The sequence below is a fragment of the Typopeltis vanoorti genome, chromosome 19 (assembly GCF_054136105.1).
Source record: "Typopeltis vanoorti isolate ZY-2024b chromosome 19, IOZ_Tvanoo_1.0, whole genome shotgun sequence".
Classification (NCBI taxonomy): Eukaryota; Metazoa; Arthropoda; class Arachnida; order Uropygi; family Thelyphonidae; genus Typopeltis; species Typopeltis vanoorti.
In genome coordinates, this window is record NC_143567.1 from 27,441,841 (window position 1) to 27,469,366 (window position 27,526).

Sequence of the window (27,526 nt, forward strand, 5' to 3'; positions counted from 1 at the left end):
TAGTAACTTCCATAGTAACTTTTATAGAAATATGGAGTAAAGGGTGGGTCTCATGAATGGATAAACAGGACAACTGTCTCGCGCACTACAGCTGAAAGATGCAATTTTCAAAAAGTTAAATAATAATACGCTGATTTAGTAAACTTTACTTAAAGGATTCGAATTATTTTTGCTAGGTGGCAAAATGTATCGAAATGTATGTAAAATGTATCGTAAAATGCGCTCAACTTAAGACATTAATAATATTGAAGTATCCTAAAAATTTTAGATGAAGTTATCTTTCGGATGATGAAATTATCTGAAGGATTTGGTCTACAGCAAAACTGAAACATACTAAACACACAATCTATGTATTATATAAAATAATGATGGATTTATAATATCCTCTATTTCTATACATTATTGGCGAACACTTCGATGAGTTGAAGTGTTCACTGTATTCTCATATCAGTAAAAAGTGTTCTAATACTAGGAAAGTGTCCTTATACCCAGATTGTTTATACGAGCAACTCACGAAGTTATACGTTTGGCTAAGAGCAGGAAAGTGAAAAACAAAGCCCTCGAAGTGAATCGAGTGGAAAAAATACAACCTCTTAAGTAACAGGGCGCCGCCTACTGGAACTTATCAGATTTAAATAAGATTTTAGGCGTCCTGTCATGCAGGAAGCCATAAATTAAAGACATTTCGTCTCAAAAACCGGCGTCCGGATAGCGGCGTTTCAAGAATACTAAATAGCCGAGAGTTTTCCGTGTAAGATAGGCGGGAATAATTGGCAGATCTCCCCAGTTGGCGGTGGTGATGGAGGTGGCTGAGGGACGGGCTTAAATTAGCGAAATTTAATCTGGATGCCTAGAAAAGTCTATGAATCAAAGACGTCCCCCCCCCTCCTCCCACAGAGGTCGATTGTCGAATGGATTCTCCAGAGGTTAAATTCGTCTCCTCGCTCCAAGAGTGCGCAGGCGTGAGGCTGTTTCAATATCATGCTCTTCAACCCCAGTTTTTATTTTATTTTTTTTTTGCTTCTTTGTGTTGTAGAAGTTTTTTTTTTTTTTTTCGATTGTCACTTTCAGGTGCAAATGGCTGGTGTGTTCTTAAAGTGTTGGGGGGAGATTTCAATGGGGAAAGGATAGCTTAATGACGGCTATCAAATCAGCTACTTTCTTCGCCTGTTGACAACTACAACAGAAGATAAATCACATTAGCTTGACGAATATGTTCATGCGGTCTTTCATTACCCCCCCCCCCCTTCAAAAATTAAATCTGTATAGTAAAGATTACAGTCTCTAAATGTTTTGAGCAATATTGTACTTTCATATTCGCTAACTATTGACAAAAATGTTTTTTTTTCGATAACATAATTAAGAATGGCTAATTATTTTCAAGTAAAATAAAATATTTCAAAACTAATGTTTTAAAATAAATAAGTTCTACCATGCCAAATTTATCTCGTGAAAAAAAACAAATATCACAGAGTATAGTAGACAAAATGGAATTTTCGTGCACTGAAAATTCCATTTCGGATCTCCAATGCGGATTTTCTTGAAGAAAAGAATAAAATATCAACTATTTGTCAGGAGTGGGGTGCGAACCCACGCTATCTTATGAGGACCAGATCTTAAGTCTGGCGCCTTAGACCAGTAGGCCATCTTTTTTTTTTAAATATTTAGCACACTATATATTCTACAAGTTAAATCATATATACATCTGTACAGCGAAATAACATTCATATGCAATCATCTACAGAATTTCTTATATTATATTACAAGTGGCTGTTATAATAATATACAAAGCTTTCACGTATGTTACATAAAATTTGGCGTCTTGTAATTTTCCTGATAGTTTTTTTTTTTTTTTTTCAGTTAAACTTGTAACACTGAGTTCGCTGTTTGCATTGAAGTAGGAGCACTCTTTTTTCCTGCGGTAGGAGATCTGTTCCAAGTGACTCAGGCGCTGTTTCCTCTGATGGAGGTGGAGAGCTGGAGAGTTAGTATCCTTCCGATTTTACTTCCGATTTGCCCCATTTCCACTAGGAGTGATGAAGGTGTCGTTCTGTTGTTGGTTGGAGGGTTCGTCTGATGTAAGGTTGGAGGTTAAGTGTGCCCATTCTTCTGCAGTCATTCTTCTAGACTGGACTGAATTGGTGATCTCCTCCTGGATATAGTAATGTAATTTCGATATGGTTCCGGGACTGTCTTCTCTTCCATACGCTTGGTCGCACCTGTGAGCCCAAATTGTTCTAATCCTAACGTACATCGTTAGGATTAGAACAATTGTTTGCATCCTGTTTATATGTTTTCCTTTTAGTCAGAATAATATTTCTTCATTGATTAATTTGATTTCAGGAAGCCATATTTTAACGGCTTTCCAAGTTACTTCTGCTTCCTTGCAATATCACATTAGGTGGTAGACCACTCGGCCATCCTGACTGACAAATGCTCCTTCTTTCTAATAATAATTCTCCCTTGCAAATGGTTTATGCAAAATCAACATTATCATTTATTTAAATGAGTTAGATATATTATGGCCCGTAATAGTCTCAGAAGCTTGCATTAAATATCTTTATTACATGATCTGGTCTAATTTTTCCGAGTGTTTACACTGAAGTGTTGATTTCGGCAATTTTTCTTTTATGCAAAATAATATCACAAAATATATTATTATTATTATTATTATTATTATTATTATTATTATTATTATTATTATTATTATTATTATCATTACGGGCTACTCCAAGGAGTCCTTAGACTCATCGAGGGAATCCTAAACATCATGTCAAGAACTATCTAACATTTACGCAGCATCTATCATACTTGGCTTTGAAATCATTCACAGTTAGAGCACCCACAACAGACTCTGGCAACCTATTCAACTCATTCACTACTTTCTAAGCAAAAAACGTAGTTCGAACACCCTTGCTAACTATCCTCTTGCTCAGTTTCCATGGACGGTTCCTAGTTCTTCCACCACAGACCAATTCTGAATAATTTCCTCTTAATTAATCTTGTAAAAACCCTTCAGTCATTTGTATGCCGCAATCATACCATCCCTACTTTGCATGACAACCAGTTTCTGTTTATTCAACTTGTTCTCGTAAGGTTCATTCCATAGATCAGCTACCATCTTGGTCATTCGCCTCTGGATTCTCTCACCAAGAAACCCTGGCGCCCAGAACTGCGCACGGTAGTCAAGATGTGGTCCCCATCAAGGCTAAATAAAGGGGTACAATAACCTGCTTGTCTCTGTTCGTCAAAGAATTCTTCAATAACCAAGTAATCTGATGAGCCGCTTTAGCCACTTTTGCTATGTGCCCCCCTAAACTTTAACTCCCTATCCACCAATACTCCCAAATCTCTGGCTTCGTCAATCTCCTGGATTTCGTATACTGCTGCTAATCTTTTCACCCCAAAATGCATAAACTTACACTTTGCCACATTAAACTGTCATCCATTCTCCTTAGCCCAGTCTGCCAATCTATCCAAATCATCCTGCAAAATTTTGACATCGTGTGTATTCGCTATTGCTCTACCTAACTTTGCATCATCGGGAAACAACTGAACAGTTCCTCTCAGATCCTTTACTAGATCATTAATGTACAATGCAAACAGTAGCCAATAGTCACAGACTCTACTCCTGAATAAATTATTCTCTGATATCTCCCCATCAACCACCCTCTTATCTACCTCATCAACCGCATATTTATCTCCATGTGCTGCAATTTACTTAGAATTCCATGTGGTATCCGGTCAAAGGCCTTTGCAAAGTCCAGCAGTATCACTATAAACCATTACCTTTATCCAACTCAGCTGTCACTGTATTATAAAACGTTAGCAAGTTACTGAGGCATGACCTATCCTTTACAAAACCATGTTGTCCCCCATACAGTATCCCATTTCGATCTATCCATTCCTGTATTTTGCTCTTCATCAACTTCTCCAATAATTTGGCAACTCCTGATATGCTGATCGGTCGGCAATTTGCTACATCAGTCTTGGAGCCTCAAAAGAAACTGGTAATTAGCCTCCGGTTATCATTTATTATACAAAAATGCAAGTCAGTAGAACAGTTACATTTGCAATTTCGTTAATTTTTATCAACTCTGATTACCTCAGATAAATCAAAGCACATTTTATATGTTTATAATGCAAATAAAAAAATTAACGCCTTTTATAAATATTGTTGGTATTGGTGAAAGCGAAGGCCATCTCTGTATCGCCAATTAGGCAAATTCCTCTTTATTAGCTATTAGATGAACTGTTGTGTGTGCACTTACTAAAGACAAAGTACTATTAGACATTTAGGAAATATGAACGCTGAACTGCATTAGGTGAGAAATATTATAGACCAACGGTTCTACTCAGGATTTGTTCCAGCAACTATGATTGCAGGAGACTTGTTCTTACTACTAAATAGCAGACTTACTGAAAAAAAAAAAAATTAACGCTTACAAAACAGGGAAAAGTTGGGGGGAAGCCAATTGGAAACGGAATGCATAAACGCAGGGGGAGCGAGACCCAATATATTTCGCTGTTTGCAGCGAATCTACTACACAACACAGACATCGATTGAAGCTATCAATTATTCAGCAGTAGGTGGGCAACACACACACACACACACACACACACACACACACACACACACACACACACACACACACACACACACACACACACACACACACCTCTCTCTCTCTCTCTGGAGACTGCTAACCTTGCTAACAGGTAGTATTGATTGTGGCACTGGTATTTATTTCAACCCCTCTCGATTCACCCCTGGAAAAGGGCACACAAGAAGTCGGTCATAAATATAAAAATGCACTTAGTAAAATCATCTCAGTTCATTTTTGAAATTTCCTCATTTTCTTTATGTACACGATGGAAATACGATCGACAAAGCTGCGTGAAATTATGGAAGGCAATTATCGAAGTCAAATGAACAGAAAGTTCACAGTTGCATCGAACCAATTAGATAAAGGTTTGCGATTTGCAATTATATGGGATTGTTGCTGTGTATGTTACCAATAACGAAATCAGTTAGGTAGTATGATCAGACAATATAAAAACTGCAGTGGACTGGGTGGGAAATGAAACTCTTTCTGTACTTGGTAAACATGACATAAGTTAACAACATCATACGATATATATGCAAAAAAAATTGTTACCAAAAAATTAACACAGACACCTGAATTTCTATCATTCATTTAATACTGCGTACTCCGTCCTAGTAACCAACCTTGACTCAGCGTGATTACAAAAGGCAAAAATGGAAGCTAAATAACTATTTATACACATCACTACAACTAGAATTAACCGATTGCCTGCAAATTAAAGTACCCGGATCGACTGTGGCTGAAGTCATTAAGATGAAAACTTGTACATCATGTACCCTGCTTCTAAAAACACAGTCAAATAGACTACACATAAACTAATGGAAAGAAATGTGAGATTATACCAGAGATCAATCAGAAATTCGGGATGTCCGTATCTGCAGAGATATGTGCCAAAACATTATTTACTTAATGTCATAGTCTCGATTTCCATATAGGATTCGGGTTGAAACTGTGTGGCGCAGAGCTTACCGTCCCTGGATAGTTGATCATTGGAATGCTAAGATGTGGAGTAACGAATCCCAACATGCATTGTTGCTATCAAACTGAAGTGTTTAGCGATGACGGTTTACAGAGGAATACCATTTACTAGAGAGAAGTAGTATAGCTGTTAAGTGCCGTGGTGTTACAATGTGGGAATGCTTCTGTTCATATTAAAACCCGTATCTGCTCAGAAAAAAAAACCCAACAACATTACGACTATGGCTGTTCTATGAAAATATTGTGTATGAACATGTTAATCACCTTTAATACACCATACCATACGCCAAAAATTGTGGCGACATGATTTGAATGGTGCAGATACCAATTTTAATCATATACAGTGCCTTTGGGAACAGTTAGAACGTCATTTTTAAGGATGAGATCAAGGCATCCAACTTCATTATAAAATCTGATTGCAATTCTGTTGAATAATCGGCTGAAGCGCTATGCCTTATTAAAATTTAATAGGAAGTCCATCAAAGGAGATTGGTATCTGCAATTGTGGACAAAAGTAGAAATAGTTTATTCATGCTGGTAAAAACAATGGTTTTCTGAGATTCAGGTGTCGAAATGTTTTGTATTACGGTGTGTGTGTGTGTGTGTGTGTGTGTGTGTGTGTGTAGCGATGACGGTTTACAGAGGAATACCATTTACTAGAGAGAAGTAGTATAGCTGTTAAGTGCCGTGGTGTTACAATGTGGGAATGCTTCTGTTCATATTAAAACCCGTATCTGCTCAGAAAAAAAAACCCAACAACATTACGACTATGGCTGTTCTATGAAAATATTGTGTATGAACATGTTAATCACCTTTAATACACCATACCATACGCCAAAAATTGTGGCGACATGATTTGAATGGTGCAGATACCAATTTTAATCATATACAGTGCCTTTGGGAACAGTTAGAACGTCATTTTTAAGGATGAGATCAAGGCATCCAACTTCATTATAAAATCTGATTGCAATTCTGTTGAATAATCGGCTGAAGCGCTATGCCTTATTAAAATTTAATAGGAAGTCCATCAAAGGAGATTGGTATCTGCAATTGTGGACAAAAGTAGAAATAGTTTATTCATGCTGGTAAAAACAATGGTTTTCTGAGATTCAGGTGTCGAAATGTTTTGTATTACGGTGTGTGTGTGTGTGTGTGTGTGTGTGTGTGTGTGTGTGTGTGTGTGTATGTGTGTGTTATAGTATTATATATACACTACTTTCAAAAATATTGGAACACCCCAACAGAAGTATGCACATGACGCAAAGAATGTGTAAACAGAGAACGTGCAAACGATGGGGATTGTATTCAGAGATTGCAATAAACGTTACGTTCACGTTGAACTGAAATCATAAGGGGAGCAGAATGTAAACGATTTCGAACCTGGAAAAGAAAATTCATGGTTATCGAGGGTTGCAGTGTTTAAATCATAAAAATAGGACTCAGGATCGATCGGTTATAGAATGATGAATCTCACTGAAGTTTTCAACGAGTGGGCGCATCTGGATCTAGTGAGACCCGGCGAAGGCTACGAGAAGAATTTTATCGTGCCATTTGTAAAGCATGACGCCAGAAGTGCTATTACATGGGAGTGGGATGGAATTGATTTATTATTATTATTATTATTATATAACCATGAATGGCGAGTTGTACCTCCGTGTCTCGATAATGCAGCAACTTTTTCACTGCCTCATATTGCCAAGTTTGGTGTACTTTGTTTAAGAATAAAACGATCTTCGAATGTACTGGCTAACTCAGAGCCAAACTCAAAATGTGGAAGGCGTACTGAAAATCCTTACTGGAGGCCAATATCATTAGAAGGACTAAAGACTTCACACACTCATACCTACTATGTGAATGATGGAGGTCAATGTCTCATTAACATTTGCCAGAAGTATGTAAAAACTTTAAGCATAGAAAACGTGCTGTGATACAGTCCAAAGATGGATCTACACCTTATTTAAAGGATAATAATTTGAATTTTGCTTTTCATTTTCGGTGTCCACTTATTTTTGTAAGAAGAAAAGAGAATTTTCTAGGCCTCTATCGAGATATGAAGCTGTTTGAGCTACATGTATTACCGTGAAGAGCTGGGTAACGTTACACTGTTGGCAATTCCGAGGAACCTGCCATTTATTGGGAAAATGCTCAACGGGTTAGTCGATCTCATACGGGATGATGACAGTGTTTTCCTTCTGGATACTGAAGTTTTTCATCCGAAATAACAGACAAACCGGTCAGAAGAACGCACGCGATGAAACCATAATACGCATGGAGAAAAACAGTTCATTAGTTTCTGCTATAATTCCAAATTTCAAACCCCCCCCCCCCCAAATCCTAACAAGTGTTTCGAGGAAAATAAATTTGATGAAAGTACCACGAACGCATTCTTTTATTAGCTTTCCTGCCGAAAATTCTGTTCTGGCATCCTAAGGATCAGCCCTCATATATGAATAAATAACAGAGCAAAATAGTAAATACATAAGTAGACCCGAAAGTCAGTATTTGAGATAATACGAGTAAAGCAAGTTGTAACTTTGGTTTTGAATTCTTTACACTAATGTAAGAATGCGGTCTTCCAATAATAATGAACCGACCTCTAACGAAGTCGTTACTTATCAGAGGATGAAGGAAGAAAACCTGTTGGTTAGTCCTTAAATGGATGGAAATGGTTTTCGGAGTTGAGTTGATGGCATTCTAATATTTGAAGAAAAAAAAAAAAAGAAGAAACATTTAAAATACCTCTAGCGAGAATATCACTGTGTGTGTGTGTGTGTGTGTGTGTGTGTGTGTGTGTGTGTGATATAATTATACGATAACGTATATAAACTATATCATACATAATTTTGAAATACGCCTTGCAGACCTAGAGTAAAAATAAGTATTTATAAACTATACTGAGGTGAAAAGAACCATCGTTGAATGGTTATTATTCCCCTTTTATTTTTCTGTATAATAAAAATTCTGTTTGTTTCACTAAAACTAGCGTCACTCTATGTTTTCACGTTTCCATATTAACAATGGGTCCTACTTCTATATATATTCTTCTACTAGCTCTACTAGGTTGTAGAGGAATCGATGTATGTTTTTAATGTCAGAAGATTATAGGGATGTAAAGCTATGGTTCAACGTCTCCTTGGTAACAACAGGTGTTATTAGTGCATTCCAGGTGTTGTTATATTACTAAATGACTTTCAAAATAAGTGATCTTTCTATGCGATACGCCAACCGGAGATGAGGTTTATTATATATTTTAGATACGGTACTTTGCTTATCTGTTTGATCAGGAACCTCCTCTAAACAGCAAGAGACAGAATCACAAAATATGGTTAGGACATTGGTTTCCAAAACATTATTTATCAACTCCCACCTTTTAGTAATGAAAGAGTTGGGTTCTACGCTCTCCCTTCACCAATCCCGTTGACATTTTTAGATATTTAATCTAATTATTGCTTTGCACCCATCAAGAAATCTCAAATTTCCCAAGAGGGGTGTGCATCACTCTCTGGAAACTTATGAGATAAAGACTTTAAGACAGGGACTCAAATAAACTCATATCGTTCAATACAAATTTCAAAGCATCACTAAATTCGATACACAACTTTCTATTTTCATAACTAAAGTAATGCAAGGATTTGATTGAACTTCTTAGATGCCAGGAATATGCACAGTAGGGCCAAATTCCAATGATATCAATTGATATTACTGAACACAAATGAACAAATTTTACACAAATTATTGATTATCATAGCAACCGAATCTAGAAGATTTTGGCTTATACATTATGGAAAGATTGTATTATTTATGTATTTAGTTATTTATTTTTGTACAGTATGCTTTACGGGTATTTTTTTGATATAAAATTGATATTTATTACTAGTTAGTATCTACAGATATAGTCTTAACCGAAGTATCGTTGGTATCAGCGAAATAGTAGATCTAATCAGTAACTAGTGCAATATTAACAACTAATAAACATTAATTTTATATATAAATTATTGCATTTGTAAGAGATAGACAAAACACTTAAAATAAGTGTCTAGTATGTCAAAACATAATTCCCGTTCTGCCTTATACGTATAGTAAGGGGGGAAATAGATGAAATAGATTCATATCAGTTTTCCTTAAGACCAATCTTCACAAATTTCAGTAGCAGATTTCAGAACATGTTAGGATAAAAACAATTATGGATGCCAATGAAACCCAAAATTCTAAATGGAGTTTACCGGCAACATCTTGTACTTGTACAGGTACTTGTAGACTTTTTTCGACATGAGATTCTTACAGACCATTTAAGGTGGATCCCAAAAGAAAAAAATGGCAGAAAAATATATGAGAAAAATAAAGAAATAAACTTAGCTTTAAAAATATTTAGGAACTTTAACTTTAGAATATATTAAACCCACGAGAGAGGTCATAACCCTTATAATACAAGCGTATCGAGATTTCTACTACCATCATTATCAAACTGTTATTCTATTGTATTTTTAAGGATGATTTTTGTCTTTCTTCAAAATGGTAAAAGTCCATAATTTCAAAATTAAGTGAGAAAATAGAAACTCCACTTTGCCTGTATTCTCTTTGTCACAGCAAAGGTATTATATGATGGAGGAAACGATATGATCTTTTTATATAATCAGAAAACGTCATCCCCTAGTGTGGCGACCGATGACACCTCCTCACATGTTAATCTTCATCTTTGCTCCACCTGAAACCACAAGGTTTTCTGTAGCCAATATCTTCTAGAACTATTCATAGAGTTCCTTTCAAAATCATTTGCCATATCGGCTTGCGTAATGAACTATCTTTTCACTATCTTAGGACACCTCCATGGAGTCCCAAAGCTCATCGGGGAAGGCTATTATTATTATTATGGTTACTTCCATGAGATCACAAGACTCATCGCCTATTACACTATTTCGCTCCGTGCATCCACAACACGCCCGCTCCCTTACCATGCAAATATACCTCACAGATGTATCGACCTCACCGGTGATTAAAAGTCATTTCCAGTTAGTTTGTTGTGTAAAATATGTGTATTAATCGCATGCGTGTTCTAACCGGTGTATACAAAATGCTTATATAAGTATCAATATAAGTTATATATTAGTTTATTTTAAACTGTAAATTAAAACAACTCTAAAAGAAATCTATCTCTTTATACTTCTCCAAGTGAATTTTATTGCAAACGTTTCATTTAAACTGCGTGTACAGACAAAAGAATCCTCAGCGAATTCACTGCAAGTGTCGAGGATTGGTTTCTAGGACATATCAACAAGTTATTTAATTCAAAGCAACGATAACTGAAGTATTTTATAATAAGCCATGATCTTAAAATCATGCCGACAATCTTTTATCCATAACAATGCTAGAATACTTTTATAAATGTAATTTATAAAATATATCTTTGACTTTTTTTTGCATAATATTCGTAGACTGTATATGGTTGAATGCTCATAACCATGATAAACACGATGTATGTTCGATTTAACATAGCGTACGATGGGGATTACCATTGACTTGGATAATATTGTGAAAAATCTGCTTTTGTGAGATGCGAAATTCACCGGCAAATAATATTAGCGGTGGAGAACGAACTATTTTTCAATACCACATGTTTTGCATTCTTTCTTGGTACATAGCCCAAGTACTAAAACCTACGTTTAGTATAAATAAATAACAATACCTTCGGATAAGGTCTATTGCAGCGACAACAGAGCCACCTAGGTCTGTAGTATAGTGCAGTATGTGTAAATCCCCACGATAACGCTAAATCAATTTGTTTCCTGGCGTTAGAGCCGCTCCCTTTGAGTTTGAGTTCACCTCATTCGATGTTAGAAGGTTATTTGATTTTGGATCTCCTTTCGCCTCTGACTTTTTTCTCAAAATCGATCACCCATTTTGGTGGGAATTCGGTAACTTCTATTCGGCTGCGGTAAATGCTTCCCGCAAAAGCCTTAAGCCATTCTTGGGCTAAAGGTCTAGCGAATAATTGCACTCTCTTTCGGAAATCTTATTTTGTCAAGTTGACCTCCCCAACTGTTCTTATAAAGGTTTCCACAGAAACTACCAACGAAAAGTTTTTTTTTTTTTGCTGCCTTTTTTTAATCTTTTCTACTCGATATTTAGGGAGAACCCTCCGGGTGAGTGCTTACTCTACAAGTTAATTCTTAGAGCAAGGACATGTCTGTATGTGTATGTTAAGCAAACAACTACATGTATGCAAATAATATAGTCGACGTCTGCTATTGAAGAAGTCAATCTTTCCTCCATGAATCAACTTAACAAATAAATCTACGTTTGTTTGTAAGCTCCTCACATGCAAAAGTCCTTAAAATTCAACAATTTTCAAATAAAAACTGATTTCATTTTATTTTTTGTAACTAGGTAGAGTGTTGTTTGCAATTAATCATAATAATGATTCGCTACAGTATTTTTTAGGGAACGGTTTAACCACTTTTTCTTCGCTTACCTTAATCTGATGTTAAAGACGTAATTTGTAATAATACATGTACATTGAATCGATTCCTTTTCCACTTCATACTCGCCAGAGAATAAACACAAAAACTATAGTCGCTTGAAGTTAGTATTCGGATATGTGATCCTCGTTCAAAGGGTTAAAAGGTCATTCTAGAAGAACCCCTTTACCTTGTTAGACAACCGGACATCTCTTCTAACATTGAGGAGGCGGGTAGAATAGCATTGTCTTCGACTACGCACCTCTGTTTCAACACTTTCTATGAACCTTAATGTTATATTGAAGAATAGCCTACTTTCAAGTATTGGCAATAGACTTCGCCTACAATTCTCAACGCAGTTATCAATTTCGTTATTTTTTAAAGTTAAACCATATGACTGTTTTAACATCCGGGCCGTTAGCCTAATGGCTATGTGCTTCGCAAACATATTCCTGCGGAAGGAGTGTCCTAGGTTCGATTCCCGTCGACGACGTGAGGAGCTTAAAGATCTTCCTCAGTCATAGCCGGTTTTGGGCGTAGACAGCACGCCCAGGATGTGCCTTTTTAAGACGCAAAACGACATAGACTGATCCTCTTTTTTTTTTTTTTTTCTACCACCATTAAGATCAGAGTCAATTTCCGCATCATCCAAAGCCTCTCTTGATCCCATTCCAACCCGATCTCACTTTGCGAACTAGCTCTTAATGGGATAGGTGGCAAGTATATCAAAGTCCCTGGTAAATGAGTTTGCATGGAGTGGCGCTGGTGTTCCTCTTGTGTTTTATGTTCGTCTGGCATAGAAGGCGCTTCTACTGGTGATTAAAAGTCAATTCCAGTTAGCTGGTTGTGTTGCTGAATATCAATTATTTCTTCAGTTCCCAAGACGCTCGTTAAGGGGGCGCATTTGTAGCTGGAGGCGGGAGAGTGTGGTCTAGCGTGAAGAACAAGAACCACATGTTTCCTCGCGGGGTTTCAATTAGAAGAAGGTAGTTTCCGCTCTTTCGTAATCAGTTTTTAATCGGAGATAATGAGCATAGTGGAATGTTCAGACTAACTATCCGTGGCTTGTCTTGTGGATAAGGCCATCAAAAATAACTCTTACATCAAGTCTGCAGGCTTGTTGATGTGTCTTCAGAAAGACTTGCCTTTAGCTGCAAAATGTAATTTAAGATGAATATGTCCAGACATTTTAACAAACACACAGTTCGTAATGAAATTTGAAATTTTTAAAAAATCTATTGAATTAACAGATTATAACACAGCCTTTTCCACCGAATTATGGGTATTCGGTGAGAAGTGAAATCTTTTCTGAGCTACTAATTTCAGATAAATGAAAAAAAAAAAAATCTCTACTTCATCTCAGTGCCATCTACTCCAAAGTGGGTAGATGGCACTGCTTCTGTCGACCCACTTTTTTGAAATCATTAGGAAAACTATCACTACCCTTCAACATTGCTGTAGTTCAGTGCATTTTGTGACGTGCTAAATGAGCAAGACGAGTTTCTGATTTACAGCAGTATTTATTTGTATTCGTGTCGGTTTTATGATCATTTGGACTGACTTGGGGGGGGGGGATTAAAAACTTGAGGTTCTTCCAGAAGATAAAAAAAAACCTCTTTGCCCGCGTCAAAGAGGTTTTTTGAAATGGAAAGTATCCTTAGACTACGCAAGTACCGGACTCCAAAAATTTATATAAATATTTAAATTTACTTTATATGGTTTTTTTTTTTTAAACACTAAATAAACTTAGGTTGCGCTGTTTCTTCTTGTACTTTTTTTTTCGTTTTATTTGCTCTTGGAAGTGTTGAATGTAACTGGTTAGAGTTCGCAGTAGCAATTAGCTAGTAAAGTGTCATCTAGTAGTCACAGTTTTGATTACAAGTTTTTATTAGGGAACTATCTGTCTTAGTGACATGCTTCCCCCAGTTAAAACTTGTAACTAGTTTCAAGGTTTTGATTCCTATCAGAAAGCTAACAGGTCGTGAGGGATGGAGGGGGGGGAGGAAAGTGCTTTTCGTTTAATTTGTGGTAATAAATCGCCATTTGCAAGACCCGTATACTCAACAGATGGTTAATAATGCAGCTGCCTGTCTTAATGTTCTGTGCTGTCGATAAAAGTACTATTGTACTTTTATCGACAACTGCTTCGATAAAAGTACTACTGCTTCTGACTTAAGTATTTCTGTTGAAGTAAATTATGAAACATTTTAAGTAAATTTGGCAACGCTTTTGTTTATTAAGTTGTATTTCTCGAATATTATTTCTTCTTAAAATTATTAAAATTATTAATCTATTATTATTTACTTATTTGGGTATGTAGAATGGTTGAAAGCAGGAATTTATGTCAGAAAAAAATACTTTTCATGTAACAGAAACAGAATGGCTGATTCATCGATTATTATGATAAGTTTAAATCAAATAGTATTAATTGTAGATTTTTATATCAAAAACAATGGAACAATAGTTAATAGATAATCAATTATTATAAACTTCTTGTCACAATAGTCAATATGAATGATGGCAACCAGTATTAATCAACAGTAATGATCGATTTTGTCTGGTACTAAAAACAAGCTTTCAAGTGTATTTGGCGGTAATTAAGATGCCTAGGAAAAAATACACCACACATAAAATGCAATGCTAGGCCAGAAGTACAAGCACTAATCACTCTAATAGAGACTTAATAGCGGTTGCTTTATAGCATCCAAGAAATTAATACTGGTAAGAAAATAAAATTTAAAAAAGGCTAAAATCCAACTATATATTTACAACAAAGTTAAGGGACTTGAATTCAGCGTTACGCATGAGTATTTGTAAAAGATTGTCCTGGATAACCTATACAGAGTTTGAGTTTATACGGCTTGTCTTAAAAAAAACGAAAGAGAGAAAATATAGATAGATAGATAGATGTGTGTGTGTGTGTGTGTGTGTGTGTGTGTGTGTGTGTGTGTGTGTGTGTGTGTGTGTGTGTGTGTGTGTGTGTGTGTGTGTGTGAGAGAGAGAGAGAGAGAGAGAGAGAGAGAGAGAGAGAGAGAGACCATCCATAAGATCAGCTATTTTATTAAATTATTAATAATGGTAATGAGCGGGGTCGCTACGTAACATAGTAATGACAATGTTTTTCGTAAATACCAAAGTTAGAAAGAATTTCGTTTGAATCTTGCCTAAATTGCGAAGGAACATGTATAAGGGTTTTTCAAATAAAGGTGAATTACCTTCATATGATGGAGAGACAGATTTTTCCTTAACCAAAAGTGATATCTTAACCAGATTAGAGAACAGACATAGCAGACTATGGATACAAGAGAGCTCATCTTACCATAATATTAAATTATCTGGCCATGACAGTCATCAGGCATAATACCTAAGTGATGAAATAGGGTAGCCAATAACAGAAAACGAAAACAGACAAATGGAAATAAACTTTTTATTTACAGAAGTATCCATTCAGAAGTAATGGTTCCTTTTTTCATCTCGCTTTTCAGTTTCTGTCTTTCTCTCGGATAATTTTCTACAAAGCTTCCTATTTGCTGTAGATTATCAACTTTTAAAACTACAATACTCCCCTTCGACAAAACTTGTTTCTATAGCAACATTTTTAGTTATAACAGACAAAAACATCTTCCACTTCTCTCTCTTTCTGTGTCTGTGTGTATTCTCTTTATTGTTATTTATTTCATGTATTTTATATAAGATACATATCAGATATTAGATATCTCATAACTTCGCCACATTTCTCTATATATATATATATATCAATAAGTTTATATAGAAATATAGACGGAGCGATAGAAAGATAGATAGAGTGATAGAGAGAGAGAGAGAGAGAGAGAGAGAGAGAGAGAGAGCAATAAGGAGTATGGTGAGAGATAGTAACAGATTGAGAGATGAAGAAAGCAGGGAGTGAGGAAGGCCGTTTCTTTTCGTTTTGCAGTGGGACCTTACCTCATCTCCAGGAGCTCATTTCACGGCGAAGATGCATAAAATGAAGTCCCATCCTTTCCGGGGAGTGATAAGCCTGATTACCATAGGTTGCCTGCAACATTTCTGGGACATGACAGTCGGAATGAGTTACTCAGAATGGTGCGTGAGGAGCTTTCTGATAAGTGTGAGCTTAACTGGATCACGCACACCCGGAATAATTTCCGTACGGGTGGCAATGCTCGGCTTGGATTTGACAAGGAGCGTCTGGAGGAGACGCTGGAAAAGGGGGGGGGGGGAGGAAGAAAGAGCTGCAGATCGGAGTTTCATTTACGGAGCGTTAGTCGGAAGCAAATTAAACAACACGGTGGCCGATGTAGTCGTTTGCTGCGATGAGTTGCGACAAATCCTTTCATATTGAGTTCCAGTGAGAGCGAAATGGACCGAGAACGCAGCGTTGGCCACGCGGGGGTGCAACAATGGTGTGCGAGGTGAAATGAACACCTCGCAACTGGGAGATTATTTTCCAGTTTCACTTCCTATTACGAAACAGGTGGAAATGAGCCAAGATGTGGGGCATTGTTTGCATAAATCCTCCGACGGAATTACAGGGTTAGCCCTCCCTCTCTCTGCCTTAACGTTCGCCCGTTCCCGACTAATGTCTGCGGGTTCGATTGCTCCTCTCACTCTCTCTCTCTCTCTCTCTCTCTCTCTCTATTTCCATCCTACTGAAAAGACGGCGATACAAACAGTCGACGGATGGTATTAGAGTTGAGAAAGTTGATAAAAGCGTATCTCGAATGGTGTGTGCGCCTGTGTGTGTCTTAGAGGATGATCGCACTGCCGGATGAAGGTGATTTTCTATCTCCAACTGGAGAAGTTTTGATCCTTTAAACATCTTCTTGGAAAAGATAATCAAATATTGATATACTAATAGCCGTCTTACTAAAGAAAAATCGTCATTCCTCTTTTGTATTTATTTTTATTTCTATAAAATCGTCAAGAGTTTTTATTTGTTTATAGTTTGGTAAACGAAAAATGCCTATGGATTTTATTACGAAGCATAGCATTAATTATTTCTTTTTTCCATCTTTTTTCACTGATGAGTGGTTTCCCACCTCCCGTTCTCTGTCTAGGAAAAAAAAAACGAGAAAAAAACAGAAAAGGAAGTTCAGTATTGGCCTCTAGCTGTTCGTGCAAGTGACTCATTACACTAAGGTTGACTTCGTGCGTATGGGAAATCTATTGGCTTCCTTTAGCTTAAGTGAAATTCATACTTGTTTGATCACATGATCTCAATTGCGCATGTATGTTAGATGACTTATTGTTATCTATAATTAAGACAATAGATGCTATACCACAGGCAAGAATCAGTCATTTCTTTTTTATCACCATCTTGTCAGAAAAAAAAACAGCAAAAAACAAGAGCACGACAATAAGTTATTCACCTGAAGGGATTTTAAATAAAAAAAAAACGAACGAACGAACACGATTCTTTCATAACTTTTGTGTCAGTTGAAAATGAACTTATTATACATGCACGTTGTATACAACAATAGCTTCATTAATAATAAAATCGACTTGAGCTTCGATCAGCCCGAAAAGAGGTTTATAGCTGTTGGTGAAACAATATATATCGGAAAGTCAACCCTCAAATGACACAAGCAATAAATTACTCTCTAACCCTTTCAGCGAGTAATTCTGCAAAGCATGATGGTCAGGTTCTTCAATATCCCAATATATTCCTCCAAACTCCTATTATTCACCTGAGCTCATTTATCTGTTAATATTCTCAGAAAGTTTCATGCATTAGACTTGTATTACGTGTTTGACTATTATTAGCGCTATATGAACCTGGCACCTTTGTTCTTTTTATTTTATGGATTCTAGTCGTTCTGCATGGCCACTGCTTATTGTGGGTTCCCAAAGTTGTTAAGTCTTGTCACGCACTGCGAACTCTCTACAGGAACCCTTACTTGTTTATTTCCAATACTAAGGACACCCATCAGTCGACACACACACACAAGTATATAAAAGTCTGTCAGGAGATACATAGAATAGGGCTACACATTAACTATTGATGGGTGGCAAGTTAAAACGATAGTATAGCAAATGAAACACATATTTTCAATGGAGCTAGTTTTATGGAAAACTCTTGTAGAGGCAGTACTACTCACAATAAAAAAGAGACAGCTACTAGAGTCGCATGTAGTTTTGGTATGACAGATGTTTGCAATGGAAGATTTCATTGAGATGGAGTCATTTATTTTTTTCCAACTACAAATTACAGCACAGTATATATACAGTGTATTCCCATCTGCCTTTATCACAAAATCTGCTTACTTTTATATATGTAAAAAAAAAATTAAGGCTTGTATTTTAGTGGTAGTACAGTTGCTACCGAAGTTAGAACTAGTATAACAATGCTGGTTGGCATTCGTGATAGAATGATGTACAACAAAGATATTATTATTTATGCTAATGAAATATTCGTAATGTATATATGCATACATGGCGTATTGTTCATTCACAACATATCATCTTCAAGATTTCACATGTTCTACAATAAAAGAAAAATGAACATTTGCCGGAACTAAATCGATTTCAAACTCCAATTACTGACTGGTAGCACTCGGCACTTCCCGTCTTCAACTCTATTGCTCTTATTTTCTACCATATTCTTTTGTAGAGTTATACTCGTGTTTAACATGTTCTCATTGGCCCGGTAGAATAAATTGCTCCTTCCTTTGAACGTCAAATTACAGGCTCTAGTTGAATTTGCATTTGGAAATTGCGTTTTGATTTTCCGCCACTTTCTTTTTTTCTTTTTTCTTCTTCCAACTACAGCTCATGATTCACCATGATTTATTTCAGATGTGAGTAGCTTGCGTTTCTCACAATTATTATTGATATCCGGATTAAAACTACATCTCTTTAAATACACGAAATTCGTATAATGAAGGGGACAATATGGAGATCCAAAACAATAGGTGGGTTTATAGACTTAATATATTTAACACACGTTCAATGGATTACAATCTGACTCGCTAAAAGCTTCGGAGATACTGATAAAATCAGTATATCCAAAGATGTGTTGGAGATACTGATTTTATCAGTATCTCCAATGCAACTAAGTTAAAAGTAGCAATTTATAAAAAATAATAAAAGTTGAAAAGAAAAATATATTTAATAATAAAAATAAATAATATTTTTAAATAAAAAATAAAAGAATATTTTTTATACTCTCACGCATTAAGGATATTTTTACTTAATGAAAATTATAGCGATATCCCAGATTGATTATGAATTCAATAATTATTTTTCAAAAAGCTTGTGGAATATATTTTCTTCATTTGTCTGTGAAGAGCTGAGTTTCTTTAAACTAAGAATTAAAGAACTTTGGTGATAAAATATTACGAAACGTGAAACAATTTACTGCAGACAGGTAGTTAGAGCTGATAGTGTTTCGGAAGACAATCTTACCACCTCGTGTAAGACACGGTGAAAAATATTGTTTTAATTATCCCAAATTAACTACAACATCATCCAAAGAGAAAGCTAACCTACTGGAGTCATTCTTCTCTTCCAATTTCTGCACTGATTTCCTTACAGATCTCTTATAATATGAAACAACACGCAAAAAGCGCTGTTGTTAGCAGGCTAACTTGAAACATTAATCAAGACAAATTTAACTGGGATTCTAAAAAGTCCCTTCCCCCTCGATTACGTACCTTCAATAATGCTCAAAGCCTGTGCTCAAATACAGGCTTTGAGCAGGTTAATCCTATCGCTTCTACCTTTTTATTTTTACTTGACACTTTGGAAGTTAACATCCAGATTATTCATAAAAATAAAATGAATTTATATTATAGAAAAACTGTGTCATTGCTTTAAATGTGCCACTCATTCTTTCCAAAATAAATGAAAAGTTTATTAATAAACTTATTCATTGATTAGTCCCATAGCTCAGTACAGACGATGCCCTTGGTTGGAAAAGTTTGGATTCATATCCCATCTAGGACGCAAAGATGTTTTATATAGGAATTTTTTTCAACTGGAGAGTTATCAGATCTCACATAGAGATTGCAGAATTTTATCTCCCGGCAAATCAAACCAACCAGCCAGAAGAAAACACGAAATTAATAGACAATACGCTGCGCTGAATTTACTGCATCATCAGTGTGGTCACTTTCGAATTCAGAGACAATTTTCGTGCTGCTTTAGCTATTGCTATGAACATTGATTTTCAAAACATTTAATTGGATCTGAAATAGCCTTCTCCAGGAACTCTGGTCTTATTTCTAAAATTTTATGTTTCATCGAATACCTTCCTTTTAACGCTTACTGGGATGTCAGTAATTGCTTTCCTACACATATAGCAGTTATTTAGAAGTAACTTTCCCTCTTGTCATTGTTCTCTTATACACCAATAATATCTTATTCAGATGCCATTTTTGGCTTCTTCTAAAATCTATTCGTAACTGTTTTCAATGAAGGGAAGACGATCACCAACTTAAGTTCAACCAAAATACCACCCTGTTATGTATTTCACAAAAATAATCTCCTCGTTATCTCCTTTAAAATTGATAAAACAAGATCTTGGGTTGACACTCTCTCTCCTTTCCATAACCACATCACATCTATAGCTGCCTGGTTCTTCAGAAAAACCTGATTCTATCTTTCTCTCTCTCTCTCTCTCTCTCTCTCTGTCTCTCTCGCTGTAGGCGTTATTTCACTTCTGAACATAATTACTTGCTGTGTACAAATCCATAATTCAGCCAACCGTAGAATGATGTTTCCATATTTGTGGCGATGCACTGAATCCTCCTTAAATACAACCTTTCTATCTAGCACAAGGCAATTTGCCTAATTAGTGATTCGTTTTTTTCTTTATTCAGTAATCTCACTCAGACAATTTGCTTTTCTGTATTTGTATTAACACTTCAAATGATCTACGTAATCTCTCCATTGTGCACAAAAGTAATAAACATGAGCGGTATCTAGTTAACATCGATACATGCGATTCAATTCCAGACTCAAAGAATCAGCTTTTCTTCCCCTTCGCACATTTTCTTCACATCTGTTCTTTGAAAATCGTCTTTGTCACTTTACTGTTCATCACGAATTATAGCCGAAAATATACCCAATTATACAACAGTTATGCTGAGATTCTTCATTTTTCTTTAACACTGTATACTACCGACAAATCACGTGGGGCAATGAGGTATAGGTAATGGATGCATGCTTAATGACTAAAAAAAAAAAAAATTAATATTAGGCTTAATTATGATGCGACTGGAACATAAAAATGAATAGTTGTAAACAGCCTCTGAATGATATCACATTCTACAGATTCGCTTTATGTTTAGCGATGAATTATTCTTGTTAAGAGAAGAATCTTAATCTACAGCAGCGTCGCCCAACTAGCGATATGCGGGGTCGCATGCGGCCTGTGGAATGAAATTTTGCAGACCGCAAATGAATAAACCAAATTTCATTTGTAAATTTTCTTTGCAATTTTATAATTTCTAGTAGAACGTTTTGCAATTTCAATGAACGGTGTGTGATTATAGGTCTACAATCTTACTTAAAAAAAAAAATGCGTAATATTTAATTTAATATTTATTTCACTGCAAAATAAATTGCATTAAATTATTTGGTCCTCAGCTCGATCCTCTCATTAAGAATGACAATTATAAACAATTTGTAATACGTCTGTTCAACAATCCATTGAATTGGCAGTGAAAGCACAAATCCGATTTATCAAATGGAATTATGGGAAAACTTCAAGCAGGTGAATTTATAAGAGCGTGATCACTGGAACAGAATTGTTTAAACTTTTAATTAATTTATTTTTTTTTCACTGAGAAATACCCAAAAATAAGAGATTTGGGATTAAAAATTATTTCAATGTTTGGACTTACATAGGCCTGAGGGCATTTTCTGATACAAATACATAACGTCAAAAAGGAACAGTATGAATGACTGACACTGCTCTTGATGAATTACTTTTACTTTCAAAGGCAAGCAGTGGACATGCAACACCATTTAGTGGATTTTAATCTTCCATAGTGTTCTCATAAACATAATTTTTTTTTTCAGATTTTAAATTTTAGTTCTAATATAAATTAAAAAAACAAAGATTTAATAAATTAAGCAGGACATCTTGATATTTACATTATCTTATATACATTAAAATTTTTGTGGTCTGCAATTTAACTCTTTTTAAAGTGTTGGCCTGTGGCTGCATAGGTGTTGGACAGCATTGATCCACAGTATCACTGCAATCATTAAGCAAAGCACATCAACCCGAATGCACATTTAGCATGTAGGATTATTCCTTTTAGAGACAGTTCTGAGGTGTACGAGTTGCTTGCTAGGTTCACTTCCATGTACGTATCAAAAATAAATAAATAAAATAAAATAAATAAACAGAATAAATAAAAATGTCAGGTGGAATCACAACACCTGCCTAGTGTTAGTTTTACTGTTTTATTTTCCTCCGTGAACGACAGAATCAAAAGGCCTACCTGTACTCAGTAAAATCACCCAACCACTGAGAATCAAGAAGCGCACATATGCAAAATAAGCCTTTTGTTTGGGGACATGAAAACATACACCTGGCAGATACAATACACCAATTCAGTGGGGTTATGGATACACACAAAATGGAATCATTTAACCAAGAGCATAAATGCATTTTACTTGAAACATAAATGCATTTTACTTGAAACATAAATGCAGTAAACTAGAAACGCGGAGCAAGACCTTCTCTGTATGTAAACTATATCTAATCCATTCATGAAAAATCATTATTATAGAAATTCTATAGGTTAGACTGAGCCGGAATTAAGGCCAAAGCAACTAAGGCTACGATGGTAGTGTATTACGTTCGTTAATTGCATGCATTTTTCTGGCTCGTTTGTTTTTCAGGAAGGACAAACTTGAGTTTCAAGGAAGAAAAATCCTTCCAAATCCATATGAAACAACGAAGAACTTGTCGTTATTATTGTGTTTAATAAAGGCCGGTAATTCACTTTCAAATAAAAAAGTCTATAAAAGATTCTACCTATTATAGACACGAAAGATTATTTATGATGCTAGCTAAGAGAGACTAGCTGCAACTGAAATTTCAGCAAAACATCTAAAAATCTGACAGAAATCCTGAGGCGATTTTCCTTGGAATTAATAGTCGCAAACATCATGTAGTTCTCCAAAATGTTTTGTGGTAACTGCATAACATGTTGAAATATTTCCCAGGAAAGTGTTATACACCAGCTGATTAACTTTATCAATCTACTTTTTCATACAAAAGAATATAATTTTTCCATTGTATGAGATATAACACACATGCTCAAGCTGTAGTTCTCTATAGTGGTTGAGAGCGGGTCAAGAATCTGTATGATTAACGTTCGGCGAGTTCAAAGGGTTTACATTTTTAAGGAGTAATTGTTGCACACACACACACACACACACACACACACACACACACACACACACACACACACACACACACACACACACACACACACACACACACACACACACACACACACACACACACACACACACACACACACACACACACACACACACACACACACACACACACACACACACACACACACACACACACACACACACACACACACAGATGACTCGTAATGAATGAATGAGGCTCGTAGATAGAAAAACGAGTTGGCAAACCCACCTGCTTCTTGGAATTAGTATTGCTAACTCAAACTTAAGGATAAAATCTCTTTACTAGAATTCGAAATGAAGTTTTCAAGGTAAAAGTTACTCTAGTGCGTTTAAATTAAAATATATTCTTACATTTATAGAATAATTGTACGTATATGTAAACAGTACGTTGATATTAACAAAACAAATAGCGTTTCGTGTCGTCCATAAACTTGGCAAAATATTAGAGATATTAGCGCCACCACGTTGATATTAACAAAACAAATAGCGTTTCGTGTCGTCCATAAACTTGGCAAAATATTAGAGATATTAGCGCCACCTAGCTTGGGTGGTAGGTACTTCTCGTGGTTTCCATTGGCAACACTTATAATTGGACTGTGTTTTTGCAAGTGTTCTTTTATATCGAAACACGGTGACAAAGTAACACCTGACGCTGGAGGCGACACCTGGAGGTGAGTTACTTTTGCTTCACTGGCAGGTGATTAGATTATATTAACGAGATGTGTTGCTCAGGTTAGCTGCTTGAATAGATCGCTTAACACGGCTACATTTTAAATTTGCGGTTAATTCTTAAAATCCAATTTTCAGGCAAGGTGAATAACTAGTCGCAAGGATGGATGGAAGGGCACATTACATCTTTCTACTTTTTTTAAATAAGCATTTAGAGAAAGGGAGTTTGTAAACTTTAAGCCTTATCCTTTGACTCTTTCTCTTACTTGATAACTTTCTTTGACTGAATTACTATATAAGTTTCTTTTGGAGTGGTGAACAAGGCAATTTGACCGAAGATAACTTTCTCGACTGTCATTTTGCCGACAGCTGTTCAACTGTTGGTTGTTCCTGAACATTCAGCGGGTTAACAAGCTGAGGGTCTACATCCTGTCTTGCTAGGTACCCAGGAACAAAATCCTTGTTTCCTCCTGGCTGATACCATCTAAGCAAGAAAGATATCCCGAGGACATTGGAACTCGTGATTTGTTTCAGAAGATGCGGCGCTCATACAACAGGGATAGCGAGAGACAATGAACAAGGGGTTGCTACGAACTGGCTGAGGGCTGTAGAAACACATGTAATGTTGGAGGAACTGAAAGAGAGGACACTGTAGATTAATCACTTTTAGAAACCCGCACATGTAGGCGTCGCTGAAGGGTTTGTTCTCAGTCTATAATCTCGTCCCCAAACCGGTAGCGGAAGTAGGAACCTGTTTGGTGTGCGCTGTCCTTGGGTAACCTCACTATCGTGACGCGGGGAAACGTGAGCGACCTTGAAATAAAAATACGGAACAGACAGAAGGTCCGGAGAGATAGTGTCGATAAAATGATTCGGTTGGGAAAAAGGATGGAAGCTTGTAAATGTGTAGAAATAATGATAACAAAATTAAACTATATTATCATTAGGATATCCACATGTGATATTTCGATTATTTTTTTTTATCTCATTTGCAAACTGAAATTAATTAGTGATAATCAACTTAAACCACCGATTTTCTAAACAGGTAAACGAAGAGTGACATTGAGCTCAGTAGCTTCAGTATAAATGGAACAGATTTGAACATCGGGCGATATCAAACAGAATATTAATTATTTGATAAGCAAAACTATATGTGGAAGATCCATAACAGGCTCCTTTCTTTATTTTAAATGGTTATATGTGCGGTTGATAGAACAACCACGATGTCTGATTATTCCTCTACATTACAGAAGATATAGAGGAATATGGCCAGGCTAGGGATCTTAAAGTGTTAGTAGATAGGAAGTTGTAGGAATACAGCTCACAGGATGATTTCACAGCTGAAACGAAGATTGATACGAAATCATTTTGCCTCTTTACAAGGCCTTCGATACTTTTTCTGGACTACTGTGCTTGGATCCAGTCTCCTGGTGTTATCTGAGGTAATGTAGATACAATGGAGAGGGTGCAAAGGAGAATGTTAAAGATAGTATTGGAACTATCGAATGTAGATTATAAGAGGGTGGTTGAGAATTTATGGACTGTTAAAGATAATATTGGGACTATGGAATGTAGATTATAAAGGGGTGTGGTTGAGAATTTGTGGACTGTTGACGCTAGCAACCACGAGAAACTGGGGTGATATGACAGCGGCCTGCAAACTTCCGAACAGGATACCAGTAAATGGAATTTTCATTTTATGGAGGGGAGAGGATGGGAGGACATCCATGGAAGTTGAGAATGAATGCAGTCAAGAAGGGGGGTGAGAGCTACAGTTTTTTCATAGAGTGATGAGTGAATCGAATGACTTGCCTCTGAAGGTGGTGAGTGCAGATAGTGTGAACGAATCCATAAGAAAGTATGACAGGTGATGTGAGTGATATGTGGCTTCCCTCGATGAGTCCCTGACTCCATGGAGGTCTTTTATAAGCAGGTCAGACTGAAACAACATATCGAAAATCAACATAAATATTCACAGCAAATGGAATTGTCACAACGGTAAAATCTATAATAATTGGAACAGCCGCTGTGGCTGGTTGCTTCACTGTAGAAGAAGCAGTCACAGAGATCAATCTGTGATTATTGAGCAATTTTACCACTTGTGAAGGTGCACTTAACAGAATGCATATTAGTGAAAAAGATACAAATGGTAAGTGCAAAACATCATACTTGTGAAACAGCTAGAATCTTATGCTTCATATTCTACAATTGTCATTCTTTTAATGAGCATTATTGCTAATGTATGGGAAACATCGGACAACTATAGTAAGTTCATACTATAGAAATGAGCAAGAGTTTGTAGTGTTTACAATATAAAGACTGCAGGAGTTTTAAATACAATGCACCTAATTTTATTACTCTCGAGGGCTGAAGTTAAAAACGACAGGGTCGTCACGGTACATTGACAGAACACTATAATATTGTACGGCCATAGCCATAAACCGTTCGGCTTCATCACCTACATTGTCATGGTAACCTGATTCCGATAGTTTGACTTTTTAGTGATGCGTGTCTGTGGCAAAATCTAGGGGTTGACAGACGAGGGAGTTAGGAGGAGGGGCTGGAAGCAATATGGGAAAACGGTTTCGTATCGGAAACACCCCTGGATCATGCACGTGCATTTCCCTCGCGTTTCCCTCCTCTCCCCCCCCCCTCTTACAGGTTCCAGTATACGACGTAAAGGAAGTGAGGGGTTCGGGCTTTTGACCTAAATGCGCACGTGTTACAGGTAAAGATTGATAGGATTTTTTTTTTTTTTTGGATACTATTTTATTACTTAGGGTTCAGTATAAGCAAGTATTGCTGTTTAAGTAAACCTATCAGTTCTGAAAGTAGGCGACACTTTTAGCAGGAGTTTTAAAAAAAGTTTCCATATTAGACGTAAAAAAAATGATTCGCACAATATAGGCGAAGAAGGGTACTTTGGCACTCTGCCAAGTTCAATCCATAGTATCAAATAAATACGCGATGAAAAAATAGTTCTAGGTTTCGTTTTAATAATGGAGCAATGTGGACATTATAACAGAAACCGTTCTAAAGTTATATATATATATATATATATATGTTAAAAATACCAAGCAATTTTAAACCTGGTTTTACTCCATTTCCCAAGTAAGCAAACAGACAATAAGTCAAGTTTGCGCCTGCAAATGATGCAAGTCTAGCTGATCCTACAGGTAGTGCATATATATATATATATTTCGAACACTTTCTAATATCCAGTCCACTGAACTACAGATAATTGGTATAACTGACATTTGTCCCACTCCTATATTTATAAGTAATACGAGATGGCATCTGTCTCAGCTGAAAAGGGATAGTATGAGTTTCGGATTCAAAGCGAGATGCTGACATTTGAGTAAACATGCTGTAGTTCTAATTCAAACAAGAATACATGTGCCATTACAAGGATAC

At 36.2% G+C, this 27,526-nt stretch overlaps 1 long non-coding RNA gene across 1 annotated transcript in view; it reads right to left on the reverse strand.

Moving 5' to 3' along the window:
• LOC150095936 (uncharacterized) overlaps positions 1-27,526 on the reverse strand; it is a 463,683-nt gene that overhangs the window by 105,709 nt on the left and 330,448 nt on the right. The window lies entirely within an intron of this gene.